Raw genomic sequence first — 10,049 nt, 5'->3', positions numbered from 1 at the left:
TCCAAGTTTACTGACTTATAGAATTTAACAATGTGCTAAGAATTCTAAGTCCAAGTTTACTGACTTATAGAATTGAACAATGTGCCTTTTAAAATAGTCTCGCTTACTACTACCCATTAAAGGTGGAAAGTTTATAAGAATTTTAAGACAAGAAATAAATGTATTTAGGGAAACATAATTTTCATTTTACACCAAGATTTTTCAAACACTGTGAATTTTACAAGATAGCTGATATCTAAGCAAGATAAAGTGAGTGCAAAGAATAACACACATCAAGCAAGCAGTTCCTACTGTGAAACAGATATAGATTTTCAAAGAAGAATTCCCTCCCCACAACACAAATATATATATATATATATATATATATATATATATATATATATATATATATATATATATATATATATATATATATATATTATAGTGTATATATAATGTGTATATATATAAATGTATATATGTATATATAGATATGTATATAAATGTGTATATATGTATACATATATGTATATAATATACACACATATAATTTATATATATATATATATATATATATATATATATATATATATATATATATATATATATATATATATATATATATATATATATATATATATACATTCACCCTTACCATGGTGCTTGGGTTCAAATCCTACCACAGACATTTTAAGGTTTCATTACTTGGTTTCATGGCTCGTATTCAGGGTGTATCCTCACATCACACATACACACACACATATATATGTGTGTGTGTGTGTCCACGTGTGTGATGTGAGGATACCCCCACAACTACGACCCATGAAACCAAGTAATGAAACAGGAAAATGCCTGTGGTTGGATTCTCAATCAAGCACCATAGGTATTAACTAATCTGCCTCAAAAAAGGAGATGACTGTCCGCTCCTCCATGCACATGTCTGTTAAGTTCAGGTAGCCTTCTGTTAGAGCTGGATTAGAACATAGAGTCAATTACATGGGGTGGTCATCTCTCTGCCAAGCATGTGACCTCGGGCGGCCATACTGAAACATCCAGTCCAGCTCACAGTAATATACTGTAGTGACAAAACACTAAGACAGCCAATGGATTTTTTTCCTCTCCTATAATTTTTATATGAATATGCAATTTTATTGCAGCTAAATTAATAATTACTGTAAAATATATTTCAAACATTATTGCTCTGAGGTCTATTGCAGTTGAAGAAAAGATTTTGCATTCTAATCTATACGAGTATATCTCAAATACCGGGACGCCTAATTAAATTTTATTATGTTCTGTAGTCAGTAATATATATACGTACAAAAAACTAATACATAACTACATATTCTCTTTAAAAACAAAAATAGAAAAAGGTGAAATGTTGATGTATATGAAGTAAAGGATTTTGCATAAAAGAATAACCTACTTTAATCTGTACATAGCTGAAATATTAGAAAGTCAAATACAGCTTCATTATAATAATTACCTCACTAAACGATCAGTAACCTATATGCACAAATAAATATCTGTATATTCTCCTCAACAAAAAATGAAATGTTGCTTTATATCGAATAATCAGTAATCTATATAAATAAAAAAAAACCATTGTAAATATCCCTTGTAATAAAAAAGTTGAAATGTTGATTTATGTTGAACAAATAAATATATAAATAATTCAATATATTCTTGAACAAATAAATATATAAATAATTCTACATATTCTCTTTCAACATACTTAAAGAGGACTGCTGTATAGGCCAACCCTACGAAAGTAATTTGACTTGTTCGGAATAAAATTGTTCTTAAAAGAAGGACAAAAATAACAAATACCTACTGAATCAACTGGCCTAGGCCTAGCGTTTGCTTGGCCAACATTCCTTTTCTTATTACCGTTCTTAAAGGCTACTTTTTTCCATGGCATAATGATTCGATAACTTATGCCATATAAATTGTTTTCATAAATTTGAAATTAAATTTGTACTTAAAATATACTGCATCTGTAGTTCAATATAAAACGAAAAATGCATCACCAAAAACTCACCATATTAGACTTTAGTACAGGGCACTAATTCCAAAACAAACATACAACCTTAAGAGAACAACCTATGAAACAACAGACTGGGACGTCCAACAACCACAACCTATCTCTACCAAAATTGCCAAGGACTCTCTCCCGCCACGCTTCCTTCACCTATACCAACCCCTTCCCATCTTTACTTTTACAAACCCCAAGACTATATGCACCCATGATCTTAAGATCAAAATTAAGAAAATAAAAATATTTTTTTTTTTACTTTTTACGCTGAAACAACTGCAACATCAAACAAAACACAAAACCAAGCAGACAACAACAACAATCTTTGTACAGTACTATTAACAGAAATCTACCACACTCCAACTCACAGTCCCTCATCCAGGCAGAAGCATGCCTTTTTCTCCCGGGATATCTCCTGTTATCATCATACCTTTCTTCATTCAGATTCTCCTCACTAGACTCCCTTGAGGAACTTGGCAGCTCAATCCTATGCAAACCTAACACATGACGTGGCATACCATCCACAAGCACGTTATTTTTAAGATTTAATTCCAGTTACAATCCCCTTCTTCCACTGAGTAGTGCAGCGCGCATGGGAAGGCTTGACCCTTACTTCTTTTCCCACCAGAACAGGAGCAACGTCCTCAGTAACAGTAACTGACACTTTCACCGGGTGTCTCCACTCACATTTGTAGATAGCCCTTTGAGGAACACTACTCTCATCTAACCCTTTCCTGGGTGTCATATTATACCAGAACACAGCTTCTAATGGACTTGTCTCCCCTCTCGGAAATAATTTTGATAGTTCTGTGGTGCTTCTCCACAATACCGTTCCCACTTGCTCTATAGGCGGTGCAAAAATATCTCTGAATATTCTATCCATCCAACATCATCTTTTGCAGTTCCAACCTGAATACTGTACTATATTATCCATAAGAATCTCATCTACAAGACCCTGTTCCAGAAAATTATATTCAATATATCTGCTACTTCCTCTGCACTCTCTTCAGACCTCTCCACACCGTAAATCTGCAAGGACCATGGTCAATTATTTACAAATGCCGTACCATCCTATAATGTGTGACATCTACGGCAAGTCTCTTCCAATCTATGTCTATGCTCACACTGCCTGCCTCATGCACCACTGGAGCAGGATCATTTGACAGACATTGCAAACAGCTTTTCACAATGTGCAAGAGACCCATACATCGCACCGATGGCGGTCTCTTTCGAGCACACGTGTGTGTTCGTGTGTTCGTCATCCATCGCAGGGGACAAAACAGAGGTAATGGTCTAGTTTAGTTGCGAGGTTGAGCTGCCTGTAGTCGCCACAGGGTCTCCAGGAGCTGTCCAGTTTCTGCACCACATGGAGGGGAGAGGAAAAATTAGAATATCACCTACCTAACAAACACAGAAGTTCAGGTCACCTCAGGATACTGTCCATTAGTCTCTGGAAGGTTGCCCCCACTTTCCTCAGGCCGAAGGTGGAGAAGGCGAAGACATAGGACCCGAAGGGCGTGATGATGGCGGTCTCCTCTCCCTCCACATGGTGCAGAAACCGGACAGCTCCTGGAGACCCTGCGGCAACTACAGGCGACCACCGCCTACAACCCCGCAGCCAACGGAACCCAAAACCAGTAGGTTTTTACATCCGAGACACCATCTCCGGCAGGATGATGCTGGTCGACACTGGGGCTGTACGATCAGTGTTCCTGCCATCCAGAGAGGACCGCAAACGCCCGCCAGACCCGGCTGCCTCCCTGACAGCCACCAACGAGTCCCCCATCCTCTCCTACGGCACCAGGCTCCTGTCGATCTCCATCCTTGGCCGGAGGTACAGTTGGAACTTCATAGTCGCGGATGTGAGGACCCCACCCTGGGTGCAGACTTCCTCGCCCACTTCGGTCTGGCAGTCGACGTCGGTCGCAAGCACCTGTTGGATACCGACTCCTGCCAGTCCCTCCCCCTGGCGACGGGCCCCAGCGCGCGCGCCATCTGTTCCGTCGCCCCGCACCAGTACGCCCAGCTGCTGAACGAGTTCCCCGACGTCTTCAAATCCAAACTGTGCCAGGTGCCCGGGGCCCCTGCAAAGCACGGAATCTACCCCCACATTAAAACAAAGGGCCCCCCAACGCACTCAAAGTTCCGGAGGCTCCCCCCTCGGCACCTTCAGAAGGCCAAGGACGCTTTCGCCCAGATGGAGCGTATGGGCATATGCAGGAAGGCCTCTAGCCAGTGGGCCTCTCCCCTCCGGATGGTGAAGAAACCGGACAGCTCCTGGAGACCCTGCGGCGACTACAGGCGGCTCAACCTTGCAATTGAACCAGACCATTACCTCTGTTTTGCTCTGTCTGTGTGTTGACACTACTTTTCGGCTCACACAAGCCAATAACATCTTCGATGATTCTGTACATTCATTCAGTAAGGAACTACCAATAAACCAGTCAACACCCAGCCAGTATGTCTCTCTATCCCGTCCTTACACTGGTGACCCAGGAGTGACAGGTTGTGGCGATCTCCCGTGATGAGTTTGCCAGGGACTACGAGGGGCTCCCAGTAGACTTTCTCTGCTGTGGACGGGTCGCCGTTGGCTCTGGGGGCGGTCCTCAGCCTGAGGAGGACCCAAGGCAGCTACAGGCAGCTCAACCTTGCAACTGAACCAGACCATTACCTCTGTTTTGTCCCCTCCGATGGATGACGAACACACGAACACACGTGTGCTCGAAAGAGATTGCCATCGGTGCGATGGATGGGTCTCTTACACGTTTAGCCATTTGTTTAGCAATTTTGGAGTCTAGTTTCTGTGCTAAAAATGTAGTCCTATCTGCACCCATATGATGCCCGTTGTGCTCCTCTCGCAAATCAAGTGTTCAAGCAACACATCTCCTCACTGTCCACCTGGTTCTTTAGTTCATTCAAAAGCCAGCTCTTTTTAACCTGGGTCAAGGCATCAGCCTTGTTCTTCACCGTACATACTAGAGTCACCCTCAATTCTAATCCAAATTCTTCAATAAGCTTCCTCACAATGCCCAACTGTCGCTTTATCATCTCCTATCCTTTGTACACATCATCTTATCCTTTCATCCACCAAGAACAGTCAGAATCTGTCTTAATCTCTGCTCTAGTCCCCTGTGAAGAATGCCCTTTACTAGATTGCTGTCATGTTTCTTTCATCAATACCACCAATCTTCATCAGAACTCCCAATGCTAAATCTGAACCCCAACCATCTTTCTCTCAATCTTAAGAATCAAAGCAATTTCTGGTTTAGCAATCAATCCATTCAAAACAGCTGGCATCCAAGTTTCGTCAATTCAAATAAGAATTCATAGTCCCATAAAACAGCTTCAAAATTTGTCCCATAATTCAGGTGCAGAATTCAACCTAGATCCCAACCTTGTTAAACAGTAAGTCTGCCCTTTGTAGTTTACGAGTTGATGACACCACAGTTTCTTGGCCACTCTAATTTGCAGATATGCCTTCAAATCTACAATAGCTATGTTACCTCACATTCTGCGCCATTCCCTTAAGATCTCACCACACACATCGATAGCATCATCCTCAGTATGGCACTCTACAAACTTGTTCAGCTCTCTAAATTCAGTGCTGGTCCAACTTTATTTTTAGTTGGCTGCTCAACAGCCATTAAAGGCAAGACCCCCATCCTCAATCTGCTTGTCCCAGGTGAGCAAAATACCCACTTCAGTCTATCTATCTACCTTATTTGCCAGCATATTAGACGCACTTTTCATACTTTTAAATGTATCCAAAAACTGGCCTGCATCCAATGTGGGCGTATTACGGATGGGAGACCGAGCGCCGTAGGCTAGGCTAGACCTAGCCTATGGCAAGCATTCAGGGTAGGCACAAAAATTGTTGCTAATAAAAAACTGAAAAAAAAGCCTAATTATTACAGTAAATTGTGTCACTAATAATAAAATATCGAAAACAAACTGAATTATCAGTCTGTTATCACAAACTTACAAAAAATTGCTTATGATACGTCGGCAGTTAGTCTGTAAGGGAAGCTCAGAGGGAAACTGTTGGTGCACCAATTCCCCTTTTTTCAATTTATTCACTTTGTTTGGTTTTATGTACAGCCCTCCACTGGGATAATTCCCTCTTTGGCGGGCCCTTGTAAGTTTTCAAAATAAGGTGCTTCTTCCATTTTGTAATTGTCTTTCAGTGTTTTCTCGTTAGTATCGTAGCTCCTGCAGAATTGGAGAGTCTTTAGTTTCTTTTTAAATTTGCATTCTTCTTGTATGCTCTTCACTTCAGGCAGTATTTTGTTGTATAGTCTTGGTGCACAGTGTACAAATGTTCTCTCGCCTAACTTACAATTTGTTCTAGGTTCAAATACCCTATATGCTTCACTTGCATGTCTGATTACAGTATTCATTTCGGGTCTAAAGAAGCTTACGCGGTTTCTAAGATATGTTGGTTCATCATATTTTAGTGCTTTAAAGACTATAAGTAGTATTTTATATTCCATTCTGGCTTTTACTGGGAGCCAATGCAGCTCAATTAGTGCTGGGGTTATTCTGTCATGGAAACGTAGTCCTTTTATTAACCTGGTGGCTCTATTTTGTACTCCTTGCAATTTTCTTAGTAGGTAGTTAGGAAGACCGTAGTATATAACATTGCAGTAGTCAAGCCTCGAAAGTATTTGGTTCCAAATTGCTGTTTTCTGGTTATCTTCATATAGGTATTTTCTAATAAATGCAATGTTTCTAATATGATAGTTACAGGTTTTTGTAATATGCAATATACAGTTCTTCATCAACAATATATTATCAATAAATACTCCTAAGTTCCTCACTGGTGATACAATATTTATTGTTGATGAACCAATAGTTATTCTTTTGAAGTATTCATATTTTTGTAGTGCACTGTCAGATCCAAATAGAATACACTTAGTTTTGTCTTCATTACGTTGCAATTTCTTTGCCGACATCCATTTTTTTATATCTTTCATTATTGCATCAGTTTTACTAATAGTGTCTTCTACCGTTTCCCGAACCACATTGAGGTGAAATATGACCCACCTTATTACACCGGAAGCACACAACTGGTTTTGGGTCCTTACAATAATGCAGCATAAGCTATTTGGGTCTGCACACCCATAACACTGACCACCGAATTCACCAAAACTTCACCTGCTGATCTCATTTGCCCCCCCCACCCCCCATCTATTCCTTTACTTTTAACAGACTTGGGCCTAGATGTACTAACAGCAGCAACATCACTGAATGTATTATAAGTCAATATTCTCGCTCTGTTAATAATTTCACTCATTGCCATTCCCTGTATTCCTGGTAGCTGCTGCAAGGATGCACTGACTTGACTAGGCATACCATTCTAACTATGTGTTCCAACCCATCCCCTTCAAACCCAGCTTACCCTGCCAACCTTCTTAATTCATTTGCAAAAACATACACGTGCTCCCCCATCCACCTTGAATTAGTTAATGGTAGTTCTAAGCCAGCTGTCCACAGTGAGCTAGGCTATGGCAGTTGATGTTTTCCTATGTTATTTTACTTGCTTTACAAGAATTTAAAGTAATATTTTGTTGGCCGGCTGTAACTAAACTGTAATTGACCTTTGAAGGCTACACGACAGTACCAACTGGTCCCCTGCACCGACCTATAAAGCTCAAAGGTAAATTACACTTTAGCTACAGCCGAATGGCAAAATATTACCTTAAACTCTTGTAAAGCAAGTAAATTAACATAGAAAAACGTCAACTGCCATAGTCTAGCTCGACTGGACACTATTTGAAGCTTTCAATCGGGGCGAAGAAACATAAACGGGTGGCGGAACGGTGCTTCGCGCCTTATCTGCATTTTGAAATATTCTTGGCAAGCTCATATGTTCTGGCAGGTGGTAATGTTTCCCTGCACATGCTAGCCACAGGGGTTACAGAAAATGTAAAAAGAATATTACTTTAAATTCTTGTAAAGCAAGTAAAATAACATAGGAAAACATCAATTGCCGCAGTCTAGCTCACCACGGAACACCGGCTTAGCATACTACCCTCTCAGTTGGAGGCATCGGGTGATTGGCTCGCCTGTAAGACCGCGCATGCGTGATAGGGCCTGGAATCAGCAGTACTAGCAATGCCTGAAAAGTGCCTGTGGAACGGTTCCCGCTTTCCATTTATTCGCCCTTTTTTTTACGCTTGTTTTTCGTGTTCCAAATGACATATATAACAGGAAATACAACAATAAGGTGTACAAACCTTTTCCCAAGTTATTTACCCTACCCAAAACCCCGAATCCCCAACGGGTCCCCCTTACTGTTAGCTATTTCTCAAAAGTGTTTTGCCCCACCCAAAACCCCGATTCCCCATGGGTCCCCTTTACCGTCAGCTACAGTTCTAAGATAATTTACAGCTTAATTACAGCCGAGCGACAAAATATTACTTTAAATTCTTGTTCAGCAGGTAAAGTTCTATAGAAAGACGGAAACTGCCATAGTCTAGCTCACTGCAGACAGCCAGCTTATATCTACCGGTAGAACTATATAGTAGCTCTGCGGCGGCGACTGCCTTCTAACTTGACTGTTTCTACAGTTTTTTGGTCGCTAATTATGAATTTACCTTTAATTTTTGGCGCTCGAGTGTAGTTAACCTGTAATTAACCCCTGAAGTCCATCCAACAAGGGGTTTCCATACGCGATCTTCACAAGACAGAGCACAGGTACGTCTGTTTCAAACGGTTCATACCCTGTCCGGCAAGTGCAATAACTTCTTGACGTATGGGTAACACCCCCCCCCCACCGGCCAGTACTAAACACGGCGAAGGGGCATACCATTTGGCCGACAACAAACAGATGCACCGCCAGTATCAGAACCCCTAAAAGTGTAGACAAAACCAGTTGAGTTAAAAACAGGCGTGGAGCTAATATATAGAATTACCGATCTACCTAGTTAATATCCCAAATGCTACAAAAACTCCTGAAATGGCTTCTTTCAATAATTCATCAATCTTGTCAGTATCACTTTGGTCATTTTCTGTCATTTCCACATAGCCTACTGTGTCAGTGCATCACCTTCCAAAAGCAATGGAACAAAATTTAATGCAGCCACAGCATTTACTTTCTGAAGCCTAGCGACTAATTTTACTTTTTTTTAACCAAGCAATTACATCTTCGTCCTTAAGGGCTTAATCATATCAGTCGAGATTATAGTTGTCATCTTAAACAAAACGGCCTAGATAGCTTGTAATTCAAAAACAAAATAACATGAAAAATGCATAACCAAACACTTACCTTCTTAGACTTCAGTACAGGGCACTAATTCCAAAACAAACTTACAACCCTAAGAGAACAACCTATGTCACAGCAGATTGGGACACCGCAACCATCACAAATATTGTCAAACAAAACCGCCATGGACTCTACTCCCGACCACTCTTCTCTCATGATCTCATCCATACCAACCCCTTCCCGTTTTTACCTATACAAACTCCCACCCTATCCTCAAGACCACAGCATCTTTCCCAATAAATAATTTGAGGGCTACCAAACTTTCTTCTTTTGCTCTCACCAATCTCTGAGACAAATCTTTGATGAAAGTATAATTTAAATAGATTTTATGCATTTATTGTTTTTAGGCTTGTACATTATATATATATATATATATATATATATATATATATATATATATATATATATATATATATATATATATATATATATATATATATATATATATATATATATATATATATATAATATATATAGTATAAATATATATGGATGTGCAGTAGATAGACAGGACTAAGTAATACTTCCTTCATTATAGGTTTTGGGAAGACCACCCAAACACCAGGACTCTAGTCATTGAGGACGCTGAAGCACACACAAAATAAGTGGGTATTTTGTATGTAGACTACTACGTATGTATTTTGAAAACTCATTAGGCGAGGGTATTTTTTTTTAACAAAACAACTAAGTTGGTTTAATGGGAACGTTGTGACAAACATGCAAATATGATTGAAGAATGGAGCTCTGAAAAGATAGTATTTAAAGTATAAC

The 10,049-nt window shown here is 39.9% G+C and overlaps 1 protein-coding gene across 2 annotated transcripts in view; it reads right to left on the bottom strand.

The window, feature by feature from the left end:
* LOC136839390 (probable G-protein coupled receptor 21) overlaps positions 1–9,429 on the bottom strand; it is a 90,072-nt gene extending 80,643 nt beyond the window's left edge. The window contains exon 1 of one of the 2 annotated variants that reach the window (XM_067105370.1): positions 9,282–9,429. The gene's annotated coding sequence lies outside the window, so the exon portion shown is untranslated. The remainder of the gene's footprint in view (positions 1–9,281) is intronic. The other variant, XM_067105367.1, reaches the window with a different exon arrangement.
* Positions 9,430–10,049: the final 620 nt, after the last annotated feature.

This window comes from Macrobrachium rosenbergii, chromosome 6 (genome assembly GCF_040412425.1).
Source record: "Macrobrachium rosenbergii isolate ZJJX-2024 chromosome 6, ASM4041242v1, whole genome shotgun sequence".
Lineage (NCBI taxonomy): Eukaryota > Metazoa > Arthropoda > Malacostraca > Decapoda > Palaemonidae > Macrobrachium > Macrobrachium rosenbergii.
The sequence above is the reverse complement of the archived record's forward strand: the minus strand, read 5'-3'. Positions and strand labels throughout refer to the sequence as shown.